This window comes from Heterodontus francisci, chromosome 2, assembly GCF_036365525.1.
Source record: "Heterodontus francisci isolate sHetFra1 chromosome 2, sHetFra1.hap1, whole genome shotgun sequence".
Lineage (NCBI taxonomy): Eukaryota > Metazoa > Chordata > Chondrichthyes > Heterodontiformes > Heterodontidae > Heterodontus > Heterodontus francisci.
In genome coordinates this window covers 146,463,136-146,489,128 of record NC_090372.1, presented here as the reverse complement: position 1 = coordinate 146,489,128, position 25,993 = coordinate 146,463,136, and the positions used below count along the sequence as shown (strand labels likewise).

The 25,993-nt window shown below is 41.9% G+C and overlaps 1 protein-coding gene across 1 annotated transcript in view; it reads right to left on the bottom strand.

Annotated features, from left to right (window-relative positions):
* LOC137379978 (polypeptide N-acetylgalactosaminyltransferase 15-like) overlaps nt 1-25,993 on the bottom strand; it is a 134,108-nt gene that overhangs the window by 84,243 nt on the left and 23,872 nt on the right. The gene's annotated exons all lie outside the window — the stretch shown is intronic.

Sequence of the window (25,993 nt, the reverse complement as noted above, 5' to 3'; positions counted from 1 at the left end):
TATGAGCAGATAGGGGCTAAATTAAAAAGCAGATTCTCAAAGGTAATAATCTCTGGATTATTACCTTTAATCTCTGGATTATTACCTCAACCATGAGCAAATTGGAGTACAGTAAATAAGATTAGAGAGTTAAATGTGTGGCTCAAAGACTGGTGTAGGAAAACAGGGTGTTGATTCATGGGGTGCCGGCACCAGTACTGGGGAAAGTGGGAGCTGTACCATTGGGGCGGTCTTCCCCTGAACCGTGCTGGGACCAGTATTCTGGGGCAGCACATATAACTGGGGCAGCACAGAGGGCTTTAAACTAAATAGTGGGGCAAGGGATTGAATGAGGGAAGCTGTGGTAAATTAAAGAAAGAGGACAAGGCAAGAGAGCAAGGTAGTATTAAGGGAATCGATAAGGGGGAGGTACTCTGAGGTATTGAGGGATCTGGGTGTCCTGGTACTTAAATTACAAAAGGTTGCGATGCAGATACAGCAAGTAATTAGGAAGGCAAATGGAATGCTGTCGTTTATTGCAAAGGGAATGGAATATAAAAGTAGGGATGTTTTACTCCAGTTGTATAGGGTATTGGTGAGGCCACATCTGGAGGACTGTGTACAGTTTTGAGAAAGGATATAAATGCGTTAGAGGCAGTGCAGAGAAGGTTCACTCGACTGCTCCCTGGGATGTGGGGTGGGGGGCATTATCTTATGAGGAAAGGTTGGGTCTGTATTCATTGGAGTTTAGAAAAATGAGAGGTGATCTTATTGAAACATATAAGATCCTGAAGGGACTTGACAGGGTGGATGCTGAAAGGATGTTTCCCCTTCTGGGAGAGATTAGAACGAGGGGACACAGTTTAAAAATAAGGGTATGCACATTTAAAATGGAGATAAGGAGAATTTTTTTCTCTCAGAGGTTTGTGAGTCTTTGGAACTCTTCCCCAGAGAGTGGTGGAAGCAAGGTCATTGAATATTTTTAAGGCAAATGTAGATAAATTCTTGACTAACAGGGGAGTCAAAGGGTATCGGGTGTAGGTGGGAAAGTGGAGTTGAGGCCACAATCAGGTCAGCCATGATCTAATTAAATGGCAGAGCAGGCACAAAGGGGCTGAATGGCCTACTCCTGTTCCTAATTCGTATGTTCATATGTATGAGTGTGGCAGGAAGGGACAGAGAGTACAAACTGAAGAGTGGGCACCAGTAGATAAGGCTAGAGGGTGCGAAAATAATCCAAAAAGACAGAATTAAAGACACTCTATCTGAATGCACACAGAATTAACAACATGGTGGATGAATTGATGGCAAAAATGGAAGTAAATAGGTATGATCTAATTGTCATTTCGGAGACGTGGCTGCTGGGTGACCAAAGCTGGGAACTGAATATCGAAGAGTATTTGACATTTAGTAAGGATAGGCAAAAAGGAAAAGGAGGTAGGGTAGTGCTTTTAATAAAGGTTAAGATCAGTACATTAGTAAGAGAGGATCTTAGATTGGAAGATGAAGATGTAGAATCAGTTTGGGTGGAGCTAAGTAACAGCAATGAGCAGAAAACATTGGTATGAGTTGTCTATAGGCCACCAAACAGCAGTGATAATGTAGGGCACAGTATAAATCAGGAAGTTAGAGATGCATTAACAAGGGTAATGCAGTAATCATGGTAGATTTCAATCTACATATAGACTGGGTAAACCTAATTAGAACTAATGCTGTGGAGGATGAATTCCTGGAATGTATATGAGATGGTTTTCTAGAACAGTATGTTGAGGAACCAACTAGAGAATAGGCTATTTTAGATCTTGTATTCTACAATGTGAAAGGGCTAGTTAATAATCTCATTGTAAAAGAGCCTTTAGAGAAGAGTGATCATAATATGATGGAATTGTACATTTGAAAGTGATGTAGATCAATCTAAAACTAGGGCCTTAAATCTCAATAAAGGAAACTACAAAGGTATCAGGGGCAAATTGGCTGTGGTAGATTTGGAAACTACATTAAAAGGTATGACTATACACAGGCAATGGCCAGCACTTAAATAATTAATACATGGTTTACAATAAATTTACATTCCTTTGAGTCACAAAAACCCAACAGGAAAGGTGATCTAACCATAGCTAACAAGAGAAGTCAAAGATTGTATTAGATCAAAGGAAAAGGCATATAATGTTGCCAAAATGTAGTATGCCTGAGGATTGTGAACATTTTAGAATTCATAAGATCATAAGAACTAGGAGCAGGAGTAGGCCGTCCGGCCCCTCGAGCCTGCTCCGCCATTCAATAAGATCATGGCTGATCTTAATTCAGCAAAGGAGGTACAAGAAACTGATAAAGAAAGAGAGTATAGAATATGAAAGCAAACTAGCAAGAAACATAAAAATGGACGGTAAATGCTTCTATAGTTATCTAAAAAGGAAAAGATTAGCAAAGACAAATGTGGGCCCTAAAAGGCAGAGACAGGGGAATTTATAATGGGGAATAAGGAAATGGCAGAGAAACTAAACAAATACTTTGTGTCTGTCTTCACGGAGGAGGATATAAAAACCTCCCGGGAATACTAGAGAACCAAGGGACCAGGGAGAATGAGGAACTGAAAGAAATTAGTATTAGTAAAAAGGTAGTACTGGAGAAATTAATGGAACTGAAAGTTGATAAATCCCCTGAACCTAATGATCTACATCTCAAGAGTGTTGAAAGAGGTGGCTGTAGAGATAGTGGATGTGTTGGTGGTGATCTTCCAAAATTCTATGGATTCTGGAGTGGTTCTTGCAGATTGAAAGATGGCAAAAGTAACCCCACTTTTTAAGAAAGGAGGGAGAGAGAAAATAGGGAACTACAGGCCTGTTAGCCTGACATCAGCGGTAGGGAAAATGCTGGAATCTATTTTATAAAGGATGTGATAACTGGGCACTTAGAAAATAATGGTAGGATTGGGTATAGTCAACATGGATTTATGGAAGGGACATCATGTTTGACAAACCTTGAGGATGTAACTAGCAGAATAGATAAGGGGGAACCATTGGATGTGGTATATTTGGATATTCAGAAGGCTTTCGATATGGTCCCACACGGGAAGTTAATGAGCAAAATTAGAGCACATGGGAGTGGGGGTAATATACCGGCATGGATTGAGAATTGGTTAACGGACAGAAAACAGAGTAGGAATAAATGGGTCATTCTCAGGTTGGCAGACTGTGACTAGTGTGGTAATGCAAGGATCAGTGCTTGGTTCCCGGCTATTCACAATCTATATCAATGATTTGGATGTGGGGACCAAATGTAATATTTCCAAATTTGCTGATGACACAAAGCTAGGTGAGAATGTGAGTTGTGAAGAGGATACAAAGAGGTTTCAAGGGAATTTATACAGGCTAAATGAGTGGGCAAGAACATGGCAGATGGAATATAATGTGGAAAAAATGTGAAGTTATCCACTTTGGTAGGAAAAACAGAAGTGCAGAGTATTTCTTAAATGGTGAGAGATTGGGAAGTGTTGATGTGCAAAGGGACCTGGGTGTCCTTGTTCATAAGTCACTGAAAGCTAACATGCAGGTGCAGCAAGCAATTAGGAAGGCAAATGGTATCTTGGCTTTTATTGCAAGAGGATTTGAGTACAAGAGTAAAGAAATCTTGCTGCAATTGTATAAAGCCTTGGTGAGACTGCACCAATACAACTGTATTGTATACAGTTTTGGTCTCCTTAACCTAAGGAAGAGTATACTTTCTATAGAGGGAATGCAATGAAGGTTCACCAGACTGATCTCTGGGATGCTGGGATTGTCCTATGAGGAAAGATTGAGGAGACTGGGCCTATCCTCTAGAGTTTAGACGAATGAGAGGTGAGCCCATTGAAGCATACAAAATTATTACAGGGCTTGACAGGGTAGATGCAGGAAGGATGTTTCCCTGGCTGGGGTTGTGGGGGGCGGGGGGCGCTGGGGGGATCTAAAACCAGGGGATACAGTCTCAAAATAAGAGGTAGACCATTTAGGACTGAGAGGAGGAGGAATTTCTTCACTCAGATGGTGGTGAATCTTTGGAATTCTCTACCCCAGAGAGCTGTGGAGGCTCACTCATTGAGTATATTCAGGACAGAGATTGATAGATTTCTAGATATTAAAGATACCAAGGGATATGGGATAGTGCGGGGAAATGGTGTTGAAGTAGAAGATCAGCCATGATCTAATTGAATGGCGGAGCAGGCTCGAGGAGCTGAATGGCTTACTCCTGCTCCTATTTCTTATGTTCCTGTGTTAACACCAATACCCTCCATTGTATTGTAGTGCATTGCGTACATTTACATTTAGATTTATGTTTTCAAGCCAGGCAGAATTACAACAGGATTGCTGTAACCAAAGTTTATTTGCACTTCTGCAAGTCATTTTGTTGCAGGTTTTCATTTGATAAAATTGGAGTAAAAGCATCACTGCATGAATTTTGTAGGACATTACTCAGTGGAAGTGTACCGTTACTATCGTTACTGCATTTAATTGTCACAACACCTACCTGTCACTTGTGAAGTTCTGAACCTTCCTAAACTTAACATTCAGCTTCATCAGTTCAATTTCACATTTTGCAGCTGACAGTATATAGTGACAAGGTAGGTGCTCTGTGCCTCAGGGACCACCCATAGTTGTGCTGTTATGGGTGCCTAAGGCCAGCTCTGCTTCTACGAAATCCTAATAATCTGCAGCAATTTTGCAAGGCTTCTGATTGCTTTATATTTTTTGAACAATGCAAATTGTAGCAACAGAATTTGCTGCATAACTGTTAAAAATCAAATTAGAATGACTTCATAAAATAAGAGTACTTTAAAAATTATATCCTGAGAAAGTCGAGTAGTTTAGGTTTCAGTTGCTTTAAAATACAAAGATTTGAAGGGTTCCCATGTTTGTGAGCAACTATTGAACTTAGATGCAAGGAATTTGCAACATTTCCACAGCAAAGTATTTGCACCGATTATTTGAATGTCAGTTCCAATGTCATCTTACTGTTAGAATGCCATTAGCCCAAATTATTCCACCTAATAGGTGACTGCTTTGCACTGACCTAGGTTTTATATTTAGTGCTGTCATGTAATTGGCCAGCAAACAGCTGTAATTATTTTAACAAGCTGGCTATGTGCCAGTTTATGTAGAGGCCTGTATTCCGACTAAGGAAATTATGTAATTATGTGCCATTTACTACCATAGACAGGCTCTGAGCTGGACCAGTTCTATGGGTCAGTTAAAGAGTAGTTTTGTGTTGATGCAATGAGTTTTTCTTGTTGCATTCATTGAAAGACGCAATATGAATAAGGAATGAAGTTGGCAAACTGCAATAATTTTTCTGGGAAGTGCTGAAGGTCAGCAGGAGGAGGTTCTCACACCACTACTGCTATGCACTGACTGCAGGAGAATTGTAACTTTTGGAAACCAAATTTTAAAAAATTTCCAAAGAGACCAGTTGGGACTTTTTAAACTCCATTTATAAACATTCTAGCGAAAGGTCAGCTTTCCTGTTTGCTATTTACTAACATTAAAAGTTTAACTAACATTTGGATGGCAGTGAGAATAGCTCTCCAGATATGTATTCTGGTGGCATACTGTACCCGACAACAACACTAATACATTCAGTTTTATCCAGGTCACATTAGATTGGACTTCAGATGACACCTCTGTTCATTCTGAATAAATGTAGCAAATGACAACACCTGAAGTTGCTTATGGAACCAAATGCACCAGAGAATCCTGAGTGCAGTTCATGTACAATTTTCTACCATCTAGTTTATTACATGACTCTTGAGTACTAAAGTTTACATGATACCAATGATCTGTTGGCTTGGACTTTCCTTTCCCAATAGCGGCAAACGCTGAGAAGTTTGCTGCTACTGAGGACTGCAATGGTACCACAACCTTCGGTGATCTCATGTATGCCGAAAGCCGGAAGCTGCGGTGCGGCACAATGGACTTGGAGGAGCCCACACTGATGGTCCCGCCGTTGCAAGAGCCGCAGGGATCAGTAATGGGAGAATTTTGCCTATTTGCCCACAACTTGCATGGATTTTTAGGCGCAAAGAATTGGGGATGATAATCACAGGCATAAGTCAGCAAAGAAGGACTAAGTTAGTGGTGATAATCTGTGAGGCAGGATAGTAGAGATGAAAATATCAGCAATAAAATCATAGTTTTTCACGATTGACTGCCATGACTGAAAGAGGGTCAGAAATAGTCTGGCTACCCCGGCTCCCCTCCACTCCCACAACCCTGGCTCCTTCCCCCACCCCTGGCTTCTCAGTCCCCCCGATGTTGGAAACAGCACTTGATGTGATGGGAAAAACACAGCGAAACCGACTTGAGGCCAGAGGAGCCAGGGGTGGTGGTGGAGGGGAGGTGCAGGGAAGAGAAGTTGGTGGCATTAATACCCAACTGACAGACCGCGGCAGACAGGAGGTTTAGGCAAAGCGAGGGGCCAGAGATAATTGTCACAGAACTTTCCTGTGCCTGTCTCTCTCTGTATCTGTCTCCCTCCCTCTCTCTCTCTCTCTCCCCTTCTCCCACTGTCTCTATTTAAAGGTTTAAAAGTATCACCTGCAAAGGTTTCTCTTCCCTCTCCCACACCATTAACCTCTGGTGTCCCCCAAGGATCTATTCCTGGCCCGCTCCTATTTCTCATCTACATGCAGCCCTTTGGCAGCATCATTTGAAAACACAGCATCAGTTTCCACAAGTAGCTGACAACACCCAGCTCTACCTTACCACCTCCTCTAAACTATCAGACTACATGCCCGATATCAAGTACTGGATGAGCCAAAATTTCCTCCAACTAAATATTGGGAAGAATGAAACCATTGTATTTGGCCCTTTCCACAAACTCCATTCCCTCGGCACCAACCTCATTCTTCTCCCTGGCAACTGTCTGAGGCTGAACCAGACTGTTCGCAAACCTGGTGTCTTACTGGATCCTGAGATGAGCTTCTGACCACAGATCCATGCCATCAAAACCATTATTTCCACCTCAGTCACATCACCCAACTCCACACCTGCCTCAGCCCATCTGCTGCTAAAACCCTCTTCATGCCTTTGTTACGTCCAGACTTGACTATTCCAATGCACTTCTGGCCTGCCTTCCACGTTCTACCCTCCGTACACTTGAGGTCATCCGAAACCCTGCTGCTTGTCTCCTAGCTCGCACCAAGTTCTGTTCACCCATCACCCCTGTGCTTGCTGACCTACAATGGCTCCTGTTTAAGCAAAGCCTCTATTTTAAAATTCTCATCCTTGCTCTCAAATCCCTCTGTGGCCTCGCCCCTCCTAATTCTGTCATCTCCTCCAGCCCTACAACTTCGAGGTATATGTTCCTCCATTTCTGTCCTCTTGAGCATCCCCAATTTGAATCATTCCACCATTGGTGGCCGCGGCTTCAGTTGCCTAGGCCCTAGGCTCTGGAATTCCCCCCTAAACCTCTCATCTCTCTACTTCTCTTTTCTCTTTTAAGACACTCCTTAAAACCTGCCTCTTTGACCAAGCTTTAAGTCATCGGACTTCATATCTCCATATGTGGCTCAGTGTCAAATTTTGTTTGACAATCATAGAATCATAGAAAGTTTAAGGCACAGAAAGAGGCCACTTGGCCCATCGTGTCTGCGCCAGCCGAAAAATGATCCACCTATTCTAATCCCACCTTCCAGCATTTGGTCCCTAGCCCTGCAGATTACAGCACTTGAGGTGCATATCCAGACTCCTTTTGAATGATGTGAGGGTCTGTGCCTCAACTACCCTTTCAGGCAGTGAGTTCCAGACCCCCACCACCCTCTGGGTGAAAAAACTTTTCCTCATCTCCCCTCTAATTTTTCTACCAATTACTTCAAATCTATGCCCCCATATCACTGACCTCTCTGTTAAGGTGAATAGACCCTTCACACCCATTCTATGGGCCCCTCAAAATTTTGTACATTTTTTCAATCAGATCGTCCCTCAGCCTTCTCTATTCCAAGGAGAACAACCCCAGCCTATCCAATCTTTCCTCATTCCTGCATTTTTCCAGTCCTGACAACATCCTCATAAATCTCCTCTGTACCCTCTCTAGTTCAGCCTTTCTATAATGAGGTGACCAGAACTGCACAGTACTCAAGCTGTGGTCAAACCAATGAGTTATACAGTTCCAGCATAACCTCCCTGCTCTAATATTCCATACCTCGGCTAATAAAGGAAAGTATTCCATTTGCCCTCTTAACCACCTTATCAACCTGTCCTGCTACCTTCAGTCCCTCACTTCCTCTACACTTCTCAGTATTTTTCCATTAATCGTGTATTCCTTTGCCTTGTTTGACCTCCCCAAATGCATCACCTCACACTTCTCCAGGTTGAATTCCATTCGCCACTTTTCTGCCCATCTGACCAGACCATCAATATCATTCTGCAGCCTATAGCTGTCCTCCTCGCTATCTACCACACGGCCAATCTTTATGTCTGCAAACTCTTGATCATGCCCCCATTTACATTTACGCCCAAATCGTTAATATATATCACAAAAAGCAGGGGACCCAGTACTGAGCCCTGTGGAACGCCACTGGAAAGAGTCCTCCAGTCACTAAAACACCCGTCAACAATTCCCCTTTGTTTCCTGCCACTGAGCCAATTTTGTATCCACCTTGCTGCATTTCCCTGGATCCCATGGGATTTTATTTTGTTAAACAGTCTGCCGTGTGGGACCTTGTCAAAAGCCTTGCTAAAGTCCATGTAGACCACATCAACTGCACTACCCTCATCTATCTTCCTTGTTACTTCTTCAAAAAATACAATCAAGTTGGTCTAATAAGCTCTCCCCTTAACCAATCCATGCCGACTATCCTTGATTAACCTGTGCCTTTCTAAGTGACAGTTTATCCTGTCTCTCAGAATAGATTCCAATAATTTGCCCACTACTGAGGTTAGACTTACTGGCCTGTAATTATTCGGCCTATCCCTTTTTAAACAGAGATACAACATTAGCAGTTCTCCAGTCCTCCATCACCACACCTGTATCTAGTGAGGACTGGAAAATGATGGTCAGACCTTCTGCTATTTCCTTTCTTGCTTCTTTCAACAGCCTGGGGTACATTTCACCTGGCTCTGGTGATTTATCAACTTTCAAGGTTGCTAATCCCATTAATATTTCCTCTCTCCCTATGTTTATCACATCCAATACTTCATATTCCTCCTCCTTAACGACAATATCTGCATCGTTCCCCTCTTTTGTGAAGACAGATGCAAAGTATTCATTAAGAACTATACCAACATCTTCTGGCCCAACACATAGGTTACCTTTTTGGTCTTTTATGGGCCCTACTCTCTCCTTAGTTATCCTCTTACTCTTAATGTAATGATAAAACATCTTTGGGTTCACCTTGACTTTGCTTGCCAATATTCTTTCATGCCCTCTCTTTGCTTTCCTAATTTCTTTTTTGATTTCACCCCACCACTTTCTATACTCCTCTTTCTGTGGTATTGAGTTCTCGGTGTTGGACATAAGCTTTCCTTTAATAATAAGAATAAAAGCAAGAAATTGTTATATAAAAGCAAAATACTGCAGATGCTGGAAATCTGAAATAAAAACAAGAAATACTGGAAATATTCAGCAGGTCTGGCAGCATCTGTGGAGAGAGAAGCAGATTTCCTTTCAGGTCAGTGACCCTTCATCAGGTCAGGTCACTGACCTGAAACGTTAACTCTGCTTCTCTCTCCACAGATGCTGCCAGACCTGTTGAGTATTTCCAGTATTTCTTGTTTTTATTTCAGATTTCCAGCATCTGCAGTATTTTGCTTTTATATAAGCTTCCATGGGGCTATAGATTTGGCCGTCTCATCCTTTTTCTTGGTGGGAACATGTTTATTCTGAACCCCTTGAATCTGCACTTTGAATGCCTCCCACTGCTCTGACACTGATTTACCTTCAAGTAGCTGTTTCCAGTCCACTTTCGCTTAATCACTCCTCAGTTTAGTAAAATTGGCCTTGCCCCAATTGCGAACTGTAATGCTCCTGTAGAGTACCTTGGGACATTTTACTATGTTAAAGGTGTTAGATAAATGCAGGTTGTTGTTGTTGACGACTGCTTTTGTTGTCTGCAAAGAAGAGGACCTTCAAGTCAACATGAACTATTTCTCAGATGCTGATAAGAAATTTGGCTTCACTGTCAGTCTGAGATTGAGGTTATATATGTCAGCCTTTTCCCAAGAACACTTTGGGATGAATTTAGTTGATCTGGCGGGGGTCCTGGCAGTGGGGCGAAAAGGTGAGGGGAAACCCACCTGTCCTTCGGAGCACCTCCCTGGCCCAATTCAATGGTGCATGGGCAATTAATTGGCTAGTTCTGGGTTCCCTGTCCCTTTAAGGACTGGGATCCCGCCTCCAAGAGTTGCCGCCAATCAGAGGGCCGGCAATTCAATAGTACTGGCAAGGTCACCAGCAGCAGTGGCCACTGCTAGTATTACAACAGGCCTGGGACCAGGCCAGCGCTGGAACCCAGGACCCAAGGTGAGTGTGGCAGGGTGACCGGGGCCATTCCAGCGAAGAGGGTGGGGTGAGTGTTGAGGCCGGCGGCGGGAGGGTGGGGGGGTGCGGGTGTTCACCAGGTGCCCTCTGTGGGCCATCTATGGCCCATGGAGGAGGGCCCCTCATCCCGTGGGAAGCCACCATGTTTTACTGAGTGACCTCTCCGCGTGGCAGACGTCGCCCCCAACAGTGGGAAGAGGCGCTTAAGTAGCTATTAAATGGCCACTTAAGAGCTTCAATTGGCTTCTGGGCAATGGAAGGTGATGGGCCCTCCACTCCTTACATTGAAATTTTATGGGTTACCCGCCTCCCAGCCTGTCACCTGGGGGCCCATTAAATTCCGCCCCTTGTGTGCCACCAAATATGACCATCAAAGGGCACACACTGTCAGGAGTGAATTTTTAAAATTCCTTCTTGGGATGTGAGCATTGCTGGCCAGGCCAGCATTTATTGCCCATCCCAAATTGAGAAGGTGGTGGTGAGCCACCTTCTTGAACCTCTGCAGTCCATGTGGTGTCGGCACACCCACAGTGCTGTTAGGGAGGGAGTTCTAGAAATGTGACCCAGTGAGGTTCACCAACTGAGGAAGCACCATGTCATTTGATGCACTTTTAGATGATGAAATAAATTATAGATTGTTTAAAGTCAGTAGTGCTTTTGGAAGGCTTCATGTGAGGTTCTGGAATAAAAGGGACTTTAAACTGACAACAAAATTTAAAGTTGACAAGGCAATACTTATAGCAACCCTACTGTATTGTGTGTGATAGCTGGATGACTTACAGTCACCACATCAGAAAACTAATAATTTCCAACTAGGTTGCCTCAAAATGATCATGAAAATTTGATAGTGAGACAGGATTCAGAACAACAAATATGTCAGGCACAGATGCAACGAGAGTAAAGATGCAGCTAAGGCTGGCTCGTCACTTAGTTGGAATGCGTGATGCTGCACACAAAGGTATTCTACAGTGTGAGCTGAAGCTTGGCAAATAGTCTCTTGGTGGTCATTTCAAAAGATAAGGATTGTCTAAAGACCAATTTAAAAAAAAAAGTGGTATCTCCACTGGAAAAATGATGCTTGTGAAAGGAAAAAGTGGCAAAAGATGATTTGCAATGGCACAACAAAGCTTGAAGCAAGTGGTATCCAACTAACTGAAGAAAAGAGAGACCAAAGTAAATAAAGGAACGGTCAGTCTTCAGGTCAATCTCACAAGGAAAACATTCCTCATTAAAATCGGACTTTACAGCCATATGAAAACCCACAACCTGTATTAATTGGAGATGAATCATAGGTTGCCATTATCATCAACAATGGACAAACCATCATCATTATCCCTTCCATAAGTCCTCTAATGAATCTACTTGGATATTCTTTCTGCTTATGGCATAAAATAATTTTATAAGACTTCAGTCACTGCTCAGGGCTTGGACCTCATGTGGTAATTAAATAGACTGTGCTGTTAATATTTTTCACTTTGATGTATGCTATCCTGCAGTTTGGCTTAAGTTCAAAAAATATTTCCAGTCATATAAAAACATCATTAAAAGTCATTAGTCTGGACAATGTGTGCAATTAAAATACTGTATAATTATTTTACATTCTCCATCCTGCTAAATGTTTAGACTTTTTAACTTGCAATACACTATCATAGAAAACTATAGTAGTGCAATACCGTTTTATTGAGGTAATGTTGAATATAAAGAACAAAATTTGGATCACATATTGCAAGAAAATACAATCATTTATCTTCATTTAAAATAGTAGTTTTGTCAATTTTCCAGTTGGAAGTTCAATTCCATTATGCAAAATACATTATTACTGTAATAAAGACAAAGCACAGTTTTTTGCTAAATCTACCATTACTCAATGGCTTTTCACATGGTCTGATGGTGTGTCCTGGTATGACAAACAAGTGCTAACAAGCCCAAAGCACTGAATCTTCCAGATTAATCATAGCCAGAATAACATCACCAATGACTGAAGTTCTGAAAGGTCATCACTTCTCCAATTGTTGCTGTGTTTTTTTACTGATAAAGATAAATACATTATACAAACACAACTTACATTTATATAGCACCTTTAAGGTAATAAAACGTCCCAAGGCGCTTCACAAAATCAGTAACGACCAAAATTGACAACGATCCACAAAAAAGAAAACTAAAGACTTGCATTTATATACCACCTTTCAAAAACTCAGGACATCCTAAAGCCCTTTACAGCCAATGAAGTATCTTTGAAGTGTAGTCACTGTTGTAATGAAGGAAACAGCCAATTTGTGCACAGCAAACTCCCAAAAAGAGCCATGTAATAATGAACAGATAATCAGTTTTTTGTAATGTTGATTGAGGGATAAATATTGACCAGGAACTTGGAGAGAACTTCTCCTCTTTGACATAGTATGATGGGATCTTTTACATCCACCTGAGAGGACAGACTGGGCTTCAGTTTAACATTACATTCAAAAGACCATATCGACCAACAGTGCAGTACACCCTCACTACTGCACTGGAGTGGGACTATGAACCCACAACCTTCTGACTCAAAGATAAGAGTGCAAGCAACTGAGTCAAGATTGGCAAGGATAAGGAACTAAGAAAGCGGATGACCAGAAGCTTGGTCAAAGAATTAGGTTTTAAGAAGTGTTTTAAAGGAGTAATGAGCTTGCCAAGCAGCAAAGTTTAGGGAGGGAATTCCAGAGCTATATATACAGCTAATGGCAGCTAGTGATTGGGCGGAATCTGTGCTATATCCAGCAACAAGCAGCAGACAACAGAGCTCCGTGGGGAGTCAGCATGGGCTCAAAGGGCCGAATGGTCTCCTTCTGTGTCATAAATGACTCTAGGACACACTTTTTATTGAAAATACTCCTTGATTTAAATCTGCATTAGGGCAAGTGAGAATTGTGTGTGTAGGGTGCAGTCATTCATTTCAGCCTGCACAGACACAATAAAGAGTGGTACTACTGCTACTGGAAAGAGAAATGCAGATACAATTAATTACACCTTGGGTTATATTAGTGTTGTAGGGAATGTTAGGGAGGAAATAATTTTCTAAATCTACATCTTGTAGAAAAAGAAAAGATTTCTGGGATTATTGTAAGTGTCGTGGCTATACCATTTGAGACATAACTTGAATCACTAAGCTCTTACATCAGAATAGCATTTCTAAAATAAGCTATTATCATTGACCTGCCCTAAATCAAGCTAGGTGCTCCAGAGTTCTTGACCCCTACCATCAGTACTGGGGTCAAAGAGATATTTTTATTTCCAGATTCTGCTTAATAGCAAATACATAAATAATGCTTTCTGGTACTGGATATGTAAATATTGTGATAAAAATTGGTGAGCAAGTGCACCACCATCTCACTCTGTATTCAAGGAGCTCCAAGCAATCCCTAAAGAATTTGTTCTGGCAATGCCAGCCTCAGTAAGGTAATACACACTCAGAGAAATACGTTTGGATTTTGTTTGGATAAAAGTATCCTCTCCTTGTAAGAGTCCTGTGTAAAATTAATCTGGACAATTTGAACCTAATTTCTAGTAGGCACACAACTAGCACAAGAATTGGCAAATTCATTCACAGAAAACACAAAGATAGCTGGTGGGGGGAAATGTAATACTGATGTAGTAGGAATGCACTTCTGAGGCTGCTATATGATGATGAGTGCTATATGATAAGTGTATATGATTTAACTCTAAGTACAAATACGTGGCTTTAACTGGCATCGTTTGGAAAGGATGCTGGGAGGAAGTAGACAGGAGTGCTGCTTTATTCGTTCATCTGAAATTTCACCCTCTGCTATTTAAAATGGGTTAAACCCTTCAATAAAATAGCACAGGAAAATATTTCAACAGAACATTCAGGGGATAATTTTATGAGTCCACACTGGTGCCTGAGCGCTTCACCCACTGGGAGCATATATCAGAAATTCGGATGTTTGCTGTCCACGCCTTTCTGATAATTTTCCACCAGTAGCTCAGATTCATAAAATTACCTCATAAAGGGTCGTGCTTTATTTGCTACAGCACAGGCATGCAAAAAAGGTATTTTTTCTCAAAAGTATGTGGGAAATTCTGTCCCAAAAATTTCACAGAGCAATTAAAGTTTGAATATGTTTTTATATTTCTCCTTACGTAACTAACATGGAGAAAGTGACACCTGCAGCCAAATGTTCTTTTCAAATTAACCACTTGTCCAGACAACTAATCATTTATTCCACTTGAAGGTATTTAGAAAAAGCAACGCATATCTTTAATAGAATTAATCGTGGCCCTTTAACACTTATCAACCTGGAATAATGTTTGATCTCAAATAGTAGGTGGTCAGACCAGGGGACGAATACTTTTACGTTCATGACAATTAATACTTTATTGAAAATTAAATTGACTTTTAAGTCTGGACCTCTGTGAAGAACTAACTAACTTCACTGTCAGATATCCCCAACGTCTTGGAAATTTGCTGTTTATTTTCTTTAAATAAACATATTCATGATTGCGTTATTGGAAGTAAGCAAGACACAATTTCCAAAAATTGCAGACGAGTGCAAATGCATTGGTGCTTAGACATATTCTTGTAACCATTTCAAACAGCTCAAAATCAGATTAAAAACAATTAACAGAATTTTACCCTTCTCAACAGCTAAATTTCCTTGGTGGGAAATAAACTAAAATAATTCCAAAATGCACACATGATACAAGATTAAATAAAGGCCAATTTAATGTATTTTAATGTGGAACCAGGGTAAAGAGCCAAGACTCAGGGTATGGGGCTCTACCAAGCTTGAAAAGAGTAAAATAAGAAGACAAGTCAAACTACGGAAGAATGGTAAGGTAGCACTAAACTTGGTTTTAGAAGCCTGAAAATTGCAGGAAGAAGCAAAGGTTGGTGAGATACCTAATTCAACCATTTGAGAACTTAGGAAAGAATTAAGTTGGATTAAGAGCTAATGGCATGTTAGCCTTCATCTCATGGGGACTGGAATACAAAGGGGTAGAGTTATGCTTCAGTTGTATCGAGCTCTGGTTAGAGCATAACTTGTGTGGCCGCAAACTGTGTTTGGTACTGGGCACCGCACCTCGGGAAGGATATATTGACCTTGGAGGGGTGCAGTGTAGATTCACCAGAATGAAACACTGATTTAGAGGGTTAAATTATGAGGACAGGTTGCATAGCCTAGGTTTATATTCCCACAAGTATAGAAGATTAAGGGGTGATCTAATTGAGTTGTTCAAAATGATTAAAGGAAATGCCATCAGTTACACAAATAGAACTGTCAATTTTCCTGTTATCAGACTGGATACCACCAACATGATTCAGCTATGTGGAAACAAGGAAACTGGGAGTCCACTGGGAGTCTACTGATCTCACCTGGTCTCCACTGGAAAATTTCCCCATCCTACATGGCTTTCTGATTAGTACTTAAACTTGAATGATTTGCAAGAGCTTCCTTGCATGTGTAAAAATCCAACAAATAAAAGCTGTGAGAGCTTCATTTCATATGTACCGTCCATGCAAATGAGGGACTTATGTTGCCCCAAAGTATTTTCCAAACTTCAAGCCAAAGTAATGTCCACTCGTATAAACATTCACACCTAACATTAAAGGTAAGCTGCAGGTGGAAGGCAGTTACCAAAAAGCACAAACTTTTCACAAGCAGGGCCTCAAAAGTATTAATCTCCAGATTACTCCCAGCACCACGCGCAAGTGAGTATAGAAATAGTCAGATAGTGCAGATGAATGTGTGGCTGGAAAGATGGTGCAGGAGGGAGGGCTTTAGATTCCTGGGACACAGGAACCAGTTCTGGAGAAGGTGGGACCTGTACAGGCCAGACAGATTGCACCTGAACAGAGCTGGGACAAATTTCCTTGTGGGGCGATTTGCTAGTGCTACTGGGAAGGGTTTAAACTAACTTGGCAGGGGTGTGGAAACCAGGAGGAAATATCAGAGAGGAATACCAAGGTGCACAGAATACTGGGAGAGATAGATAGCATGAGAGTAGAGAATAGTAAGTTATTAGGCCGGATCAGATTAAGGGAGAAAGTAATAAAGTCTAAATCAGGGTTACTGTGCATGTATGTGAATGCACGGAGTGTTGTGTATAAGACTGGTGAGTTACAGGCCGAGATTGACATGTGGAAAGATGATGTTATGGCTATAAGAGACCTGGCGCAAAGAAGGGCAAGACTGGGTATTCAAATATTTCTGGATACAAGATGTTCAGGAAAGATAGAAAAGGGAAATAATGGGGAGGAATGGTGGTATTAAGGAGAGAATTGCACTGATGTAGAAAAAGGATGTCCGAGAGGGGTCAAGGACAGATTCAACTTGGCTAGAGCTAGGGAACAAAAAAGACGCAGTTACATTGTTCGGTGTTGTCTATAGGCCACTGACTAGTGCGAAGGACATGGAAGAACAAATTTGCAAGGAAATTACAGAGAGGTGCAAAACTTATAGTGTAGTTATAATGGGGGACTTTAATTATCAAAACATCAACTGGGATAGTAGTAGTGTAAAGGGCAGTGAGGGGCAAGAGTTCCTGGAGTGTGTTCAGGAAAATTTTCTACAGCAGTATGTTTCTAGTCCAATGAGAGAGGCACTGCGAGACCTGGTTCTTGGGAATGAGGTGGGCCAAGTGGATTAAGTATCAGAAGGGGAGCATTTAGGGGACAGTGATCATTGTATCATAAGGTTTAGGCTGACTATGGAAAAGGACGAAGAACAATCCAAAGTAAGAATAATTAACTGGGGAAAGCCAACTTCAACGGGGTAAGAATGGAGCTGGGGCGAATAAATTGGAGTCAAAGGTTGGCAGGAAAAATGGTAGCTGAACAATGGGTACCTTCAAAGAAGAGATATTTCGGGCACAGTCAAGGTACGTTCTCTCGAAGGGGAAAGGTAGGGTAAAAAATATCCAGAGTTCCCTAGATGATAAAAGAGGTATAAATTAAGATAAAGAAGAATAAGTGTGCTTATAACAGATGCCAGGTAGAAAATACTATTCAGAACCAGGCTGAATATAGAAGGTCCAGAGGGGAAGTGAAAAAGCAAATAAGAGAAGCAAAGAGAGAGCATGAAAAGAGATTGGCAGTTAACATTTAAAGGAAGGTCCTGAAGATTGGTCTGGATGAGGGCCGCCACGGATGTTGCTGCCGAGAGGGCCCAGCCTGATCCTCCTGGCGGTGGCGAGGCTCTGTGGCTGCACCACACCTCCCCCTGCCACTGCTGGGCGACAGAACCTCAATTACAATATTCAAATGAATAAAATTAATAAATTTACATCGACTTGCCTCCAATCTTGAAGCCGGCACTCCTGCGCCTTCAATTCCCCGTCCGGGGCAAGGCGGTGTGACACTAGTGGGTAGAGGGGAGGAGGTATGATTTTCAGTGGGGGAGAGGGGAACGGGCTCAAATGCACGTACTGGGTATAGGGATGGGGGGGAAGGGTTGAACTTCAAACTTTGTGCAGTTTGTGGGGGGTGGGGGGGGGGGTGGGGAAGGTCAGATGTAAAAGGTAAGTGTTTTGGGGGAAAGGGAAAATAGTTAATGTAATCATTGTTGGGGGGTGGGAAAGGGGTATAAGAAATTTATTAATTTAATTTGGGGGGTATGCATTTGATGATTTAAATTCGCGGGCAGGGCTGTCTGCCCTTTAAAAATGGCACCAGCGTCTGTGCACAGGCAGCTGACGCCATTGCCGGGGACGAACAGCCCACCCCCTCCACGAGATGGGGTGGGGGGTGGGGGCGGGCCACCCTGGCTATTTAAATGAGCTGCCGCACTTGAGATTGCAGCGGCTTACCGCTGATCTCACTCTTAAAATCCAGCCCTAGAAGTGTTTAAAATTGATAAGGAGGATGTATTAGTTAGGCTGTCTGTACTTAAATTGGATAAAGCACCAGGACCGGATAAGATGCATCCAAGGATACTGAGGGAAGTGAGGGTGGAGACCGCAGAGGCACGGGCCATAATTTTTCAGTCTTCCTTAGACTCGGGGTAGTGCCAGAGGCCTGGAGAATTGCAAATATTACACCCTTGTTCAAAAAAGGGTGTAAAGATAAGCCCAGCAACTGCAGGCCAGTCAGTTTAACTTTGATGGTGGGAAAACTTCTAGAAAGAATAATTCAGGACAAAATTAATAGTCACAGGTTAATTAAAGAAAGCCAGCATGGATTTCTTAAGGGAAAATCATGTTTAACTAACTTGCTGGAATTTTTTGAGGAGGTAACAGAGAGGGTTGATGAGGGCAATGCAGTTAATGTGCTGTACATGAACTTTCAAAAGGTGTTTGATACAATGTCACACAACACACTTATGAGCAAAGTTATAGCTCATGGAATAAAAAGGGGCAGTAGCAACATGGATATGGAATTGCTTGAGTGACAGGAAACCAAGAGTAGTGGTTAATGGATGTTTTTTGGGCTGGAGGAAGGTTTGTAGTGGAGTTTCTCAGGGGTTAGTGTTGGTTTTCCCTTGCTTTTCCTGATATATATTAATGACCTAGACTCTGGTGTATAGGGCACAATTTCAAAATTTGCAGATGATACGAAACTTGGAAGCATTGTGAACTGTGAGGAGGATAATGTAGAACTGCAAAAGGACATAGACAAGTTGGTGGAATGGGTGGACAGGTGGCAGATGAAGTTCAACACAGAGAAATGTGAAGTGATTCACTTTGGTAGGAAGAGCATGGAGAGACAATATAAAGTGTATAATTCTAAAGAGGGTGCAGGAGTAGAGGGACCTGGGTGTATATATACATAAGTCATTGAAGGTGGCAGGACAGTTGAGAGAGCGGTTAATAAAGCGTACTGTATCCTGGGCTTTATTACTAGCGGAATAGAGTACAAGAACAAGGAAGTTATGTAGAACTTATATAAGACACTAGTTCAGCCTCAGCTGGAGTATTACATCCAGTTCTGGGCACCACACTATAGGAAAGATATGAGGGCACTGGAGAGAGTAGAGAAAAGATTCACGAGAATGGTTCCAAGGATGAGGAATTTCAGTTATGAAGATAGATTGGAGAAGTTAGGACTGTTTTCCTTGGAGAAGAGAAGGCTGAGAGGTGATTTGATAGAGGTATTCAAAATCATGAGGGGTCTGGACAGATTAGATAGGGAGAAACTGTTCCCACTCGTGAAAGTATTGAGAACGAGAGGGCACAGATTTAAAGTAATGGGTAAGAGAAGCAAAAGCGACATGAGGAAAAACATTTTCACGCAGTGAATGGTTAAGGTCTAGAATGCATGCCTGGGAGTTTGGTGGAGGCAGGTTCAATTGAAACATTCAAAAGGGAAATAGACTTTTATATGAAAAGGAAGAATGTGCAGGGTTACGGGGAAAAGGTGGTGGAATGGCATTAGGTGAATTGTTCAATCGGAAAGCCGATGCAGACACGATGGGCCGAATGGCCTCCTTCTGTGCTGTAACAATTCTGTGATCCTGTGATTTTCAGTTAGGTTTTTTGATTAGGTATCGAATAGTTCTTTGCTGGGTTCTTTCTTGTTGTATGATAATGGATTAGAAGCCGAGGTTTCGAGGTCATTTTGACTTTGCGATAGTGTAAAATGGGTGATAGTGATTCAGCAACAACAACAACTTATGTTTAAACAGCACCTTCAACGTATTGAAACATCCCAAGGCACTTCACAGGTGCATTCTAAAGCAAAACTGAGCCACGTAAGGCCAAATTAGGGCAGATGGCCAAAAGCTTGGTCAAAAAGGTAGATTTTAAGATGTGTCTTAAAGGAGGAAAGAGGTAGATAGTCCTGTTGCCAGGAGCGGCGTTGGGCACGGAACATGGCAGCCGTCCCCCGTGGGACCCGCGCCGCCATGCCGCCGTGATTACGTGGCGGGGGCGGCATTGGCAATGCCATTCACAGCGTCACCTGATGCGGAAGCAGGTGCTGGGGCCATTTTTAAAGGCTGCCAGTCCCGCAGACAGTTCAGCAAAATGCAGAGTTGACCCTTTCCTCACCTCAGTGGTGCCAGTTTTCCCTGGACAGGAAAGTGAAGGCACGAGTGCCGCACGTCGCACTGAAGAGCAGGAACTGAAGGTAAGGTCGCTGTGAGCTACCTTTAAATTAATGCAAACATCTAATTAGCATATGGAAAGCAGGGTCCCGTTGCAGAGCGGCGGAGTGGCCGCCATGGAGCTTCCCCTTCGCTGGGAAGATTGGGCCTGGCAATCCTGGCATTGTGTTCTGTGGCGGCTGCTGCCACTCTGATTCTCCAGCACCCCCACCGCCACAGATCCCGCCATCGGGTGGGAACAAAATTCAGCCCCTGGTGTGGAATGCACATGGGTATGCCAACTGTGCTATTGGATGCTTAGTAGCTCATTTTATGTCTGGAAAGCGAGGGCAGTGTTAACAATTTCCTAAGCCAATCACCCTTTCCTGAATCCATGCTGAGCTTCCTTTAACAAATTCTGCTTTTCCAAATGTTCAAACATCAGATTGTTTCAAGGATTTTCCCCAACAACGGATGTCACACTTGCCAATCTATAGTTTGCAGGTTTCCAGAACCTGTTTTGAATAATGGAGTTATATTAGCTGCTTTCCAATCTTAAGCAATGTCTCAAATTTATTAAACTTACAAAAAATGTCACTGGCAGGGCTCATGGCTGCACTCAGCTCTACCTTCTTCAAGAATCAGTCCTAAAGTCCTTACTGAATTCGAGATGTTTGTTTTTACGTCTGTTTTGCTTACCCAGGATGTAGTGTTAATAGGGTTACAGTGATGCTTTCATATGCTGCTGCTGCCACCATGTTTTCAGAATGAATCCTTTTTTTAAGAAGTTTCAGAAGATTAAAAATACTGGCTGTATAAATGTTGTGTCCTTGTGCAGAGATTTCTCAAGATGCTGTAATGATATAGGCACACCAAGTGAACTGAACAGGTGTCAGCCAAAGCTGCTCTGGAATTCCCATCAAACCAGCTAGCGGAAGAATGTCTTCCTGAATCCTGAATTAGTATATTTGGAGATTGCTTATGGAAGTTGAGCTAAAGCATGAAGGTAACACAGCCCTTCAAATATAATCTAATGGCACAGCTTTACCTGGATGTCTATATAACCATGTCGTTATCCAGGCCAAACAGTCCCTCTTCTTTAGGTAACTACTTTGTATTTTTGGCAGTGGACCAAACATTTGAGGCTAGGTGGAGCATGAAAGGAGCATGAATGCTCCTTCTGGCCGCACAGAAGTCTAAAGAAAGCAAAACCATGTCTTTTCCTGAGCAGCCTCCAGTGGTCCCTTTAAGGACCATTGCATATTTCACTCAATGTCTGATATAACTGGGCTTAGTAAGCATGACGCACATTCTGGCCAATTGTATGTGAAAATTACAATTGGGTCCTATAAATGGCCTTCTGCCTGTTTTGGGTTGGAGCGCTGAACAACCATTTAAAAGCCAGCTTGAAAATTGAATTAGACAGGCCTTGTGCACCAATGGAGTGTCCAAGGTGCCCATTCAATTTTCTTCTGCTGCTGGTCTGTTTTTCGGATGAGAAATGGGCTGTTGAAAACCTTACCTCCTTGATTCATTCCAGTGTAGCAACATATACAGGCTCATGTTACTCATAAACAATGTTTAATAAGGTTATAGTGACTTATAATTAAACTAATGCATCAATTTGGTGGCTTTAACTTTGATCAGTTATGAGGTATGCAAGTTACTTATCAATTTACTTAAAAGAGAAAGAGCATAACAATATTTGACAATATTGGGAAGGCACAGCTAGATTATAGTTATTTGAACAGTTCTGATAAATGTTCCTGGCTGTTCATCCATGCAGGGATAATAACTGAGAAGAGTTCAGGTACTGTTGCTATTTAACCCCGAATGACTGTAAACAAATGGTCACTTGTCCTTGTGCCATCCCTTCAGGGTAATAGGGTAATATGTCAAGAACAAATTTTTTTGGCCCCATGGAGTTTATTCCTGTACCTGTGGACACAGATATTACTGATTGTGATTATCATCTGCTACAGTCTATTGGTTGCAGTATTTTCACATGAGTTGGCTTTCAGCAGTTTACTGTGCTATTTTCATGCCATTCATGTATAAGTGCTGTACATTTACATTTCCTGTGAATCTGCAGCACAATCACAGCTACTGGTTCAGTGTAAATGATGGGGAATTATTTACTCCGATTGCATTTGGGTAAAATCCTCATCTCTTCCTCTCAGTTTTGTCTTGGTACTGAAGATTCGTACCCATTAATGTAAACAGCTGATAGGAATCTCCTGTGTCCAGGAACCATTAATTAAAAATCAGCACACTTGCGTTGTTCAGGTAATTTAATTCAGTTTAGTGTCACTCAGTACAAGAACTGATTCAGGCCAGTCTTCACTGTAAGCCCGGAGGGAGGATCACATCCAGTTCAAGCCATTATGATTTGAAATCAATGCAACCCCAGGGTTTAGGAAGCACAAACAGATCTTACATCAGATGCACGTTAACTGGGTCAGTTCTACCTTTGGTGCAATGTCATAAATCCAGTGAAATTTTACAGAAATTAATGGACTACTGCAGTATTCAGTTTGAGGACTGTATCAGGAATAAAAAGTATGCATATGGTCTTGGCATTTTGTCCTAAAAGCTAAACAATGTGGTAGTAATCGTTCCTAAAGCATCTAATTACTTTATGGAGGGTGAACACAATGTTTGGTGAAGATTTGTTAGATTTTATTATTTTTATTCTTGAGAGTTGGTCAGCTCTGGAAGTGGTTCCTGCTGGTATTTGAGGAACGTGATATTAAACATTTTTTTATTTGTTTGTGGGATGTAGGCGTCTCTGGCTAGACCAGCATTTATTGCCCATTCCTAATTGCCCTTGAACTAAGTGGCTTGCTAGGCCATTTTAAGAGTCAACCACATTGCTGTGGGTCTGGAGTCACATGTAGGCCTGACCAGGTAAGGATGACAGATTTTCTTTCTTAAAGGACATTGGTCAATGAGATGGATTTTTACAACAATGGTTTCATGGTCATCATTAGACTAGCTTTTTAATTCCAGATTTATTAATTAAATTCAAATTTCACCATCTGTTGTGGTGGGATTCAAATCCATGTCCCCAGAGCAAAACCCTGGGTCTCTGGGTCACTAGTCCAGTGACAATACCACGATGCCACTGCCTCCCTCTAAGCATCTGATGGATGTAGTGCCTGGGACAGCCCAGTGCTCAGTGACATTCAAGTAGTCAATCCCTAGGGTTAATTCACTAAAAAAAGCTAGAAAGAGCCAGAACACTGGGAATAATGGACATGGAATAGATACATCTATATAATTCACTCAAAAAATTGTTACTTCACAATTGTAAAAATCCAAAATATTCCATTCACACAAGTGTGAAAGTACCAAATTGATAGTTCATGTGTACAAGAATGGAAAGTATCAGTTCAGCAATGTGTACATAGTATTTCCATGAAATTGAAACTTGGACTGTAGGCTAAGCAGAGTAACCAACCCATGATGGTGAGTTCCAACTGTCCTTACACTCATCCTAAAGACAGTCACTATATAGTAGATAATTTGCACTTGTAGCACTTGTGTGATGTATTGGGATTTGCACATTCACAAAAGAACTCCCATATGCTGACAATCACAGGCAAGATATATTATTCAACTTAACACAATGATGGTTTTTAGAAGTAAAATTCTGCTTCTGCTTTTCATGTGCACAACAGGAACACATATTGTAAAACTGTGCTCTTCCAGTTCATAGCTTCCTGTCCATTAATTATAATGGGTGGAAAATCACAAGCTGCAGGTGCACAATTTTGCAATATGCACTCGTGGCATGCATCAGGAGCATAGGAGCAGATGGTTTGCCACAGATTGCTTTTTCCATTGTAGCATAAAATTTTTTCCCGAATTCTTATCCCTACTCCTCCCCTGTTGAAGGTACTATGAAATATGGTTTATTTATTCAGGTTATGGTGACCCTGTGCGATCTCACCCAAGTGACCATTTTCTGCCATTGAACCTATAAAACAATGGTCATCTTCATCACTTGGATGGAGAAGTGGTGGAGGGGATCACCTGCCCGATTTTCAATTCCACTGCGGTGAGGGGTAAACTACCCCTTGTGGTATCTCGAAAGAGTACGATTTTGGCTCATCCGGTATACTGGACAGTGGTTAGGAGTGAAAATGCAATTTGGTTGTTTTCTTCTCCTTAGCTCAGGGCCACTGAAACTAATTATAGCACCACCACTGCAGTCCCAGCTAAAATCAGATTGCAGATTAAACCTGGAAATTTATGGCTCAGTGCCACACTAAATAATCTGTAAATAATCTAGAGTAATACGCAGTTTTGCCTGTCTGGACTGCTTTGATTGGTCAGTTAAAGGGGTGCATCTGTTGGTTTAGGACCTTTCCTCTTTATTTTGGTGGCTTCCATCAAATGGATCAAAAATTGTTACATTCAGTACACCCGGTACTTTAATGTTACCATAAAGGGTGCGTCTGTCAGGGGGGGTGGGTTTTGGTGGGCGGTGCCTGGATTTAGAATTTGGCTCCATTTTCACCTGGGATGGAGGTCAGTAGTGGGATGAGATGCATGACAAATTTGTAAAAATGTTGTTTCTGGGAAGTGGCTGAATACTTCAATTTTTTAAAACCCAATTCCGTTTATTGCATTAATCTTCGAGACATGTGAGCATCGTCCACATGGGGAGGGGGGAAGGGTGTTGTGATATTGCTTTAATTGCTTTAATATTGATTAACATACTACTGAATATGTAAATAGTTTGGAACCGTTATCAGAGGGAGTGATGCAAGTTAACATGTAATATAGTAATTGGTGCAGTGTTAGTCAGCAGGTAGAACGTGTATTGAAGAACTTTCCTGGAATCCAGTTATTCTTCAATAAAGAATGCTTCATTTTGTTTACCAATCATTGTTATAGTGGTTGGTACATTTGTGTTAAGAGTGAATCACACAACAGGGCGCTGGGTTTAGTTTTCAGCGCCATTTTCGACTGGGATGGAGGTGAGTAGTGGAAATTAAATCTTTTTTTTAGCAGGATGAGATGCATTACAAATTTGTAAAAATTTTGTTTCTGGGAAGTGGTTAATAACTGCAATTTTTAAAACCCAGTTCAGTTCATTGCATTAAATTAAACTTCGAGATTTGTGAGTGTTGTCCTCTTGGTGGGGGGGGGGGGGGTTAATTTTTGGCGCCATTTTTTGACTGGGACAGAGGTGAGTAGTGGAAATGATTTTTTTTAGCAGGATGAGATGCATGATAGATTTGTAAAAATGTTTCAGGGAAGTGTTTGCCAACTGCGAGACTAAACAGCGATAGATAAGTTCCCTGCGGTATGGTCACGTGAGGTGCCGACTCTCTCTCTCTCTCTCTTTCTCTCCCCCCCCCAACCCCGGGGTACTGTCAGGTGAGGAGCTGACTCTCTCTCCCAGGGAACAGTCAAGCAAGGTGCCTTGTCCCCCCGACTGCTCCACAACGTCTCTTCTCATCCTCCCAACATGCGGGGTT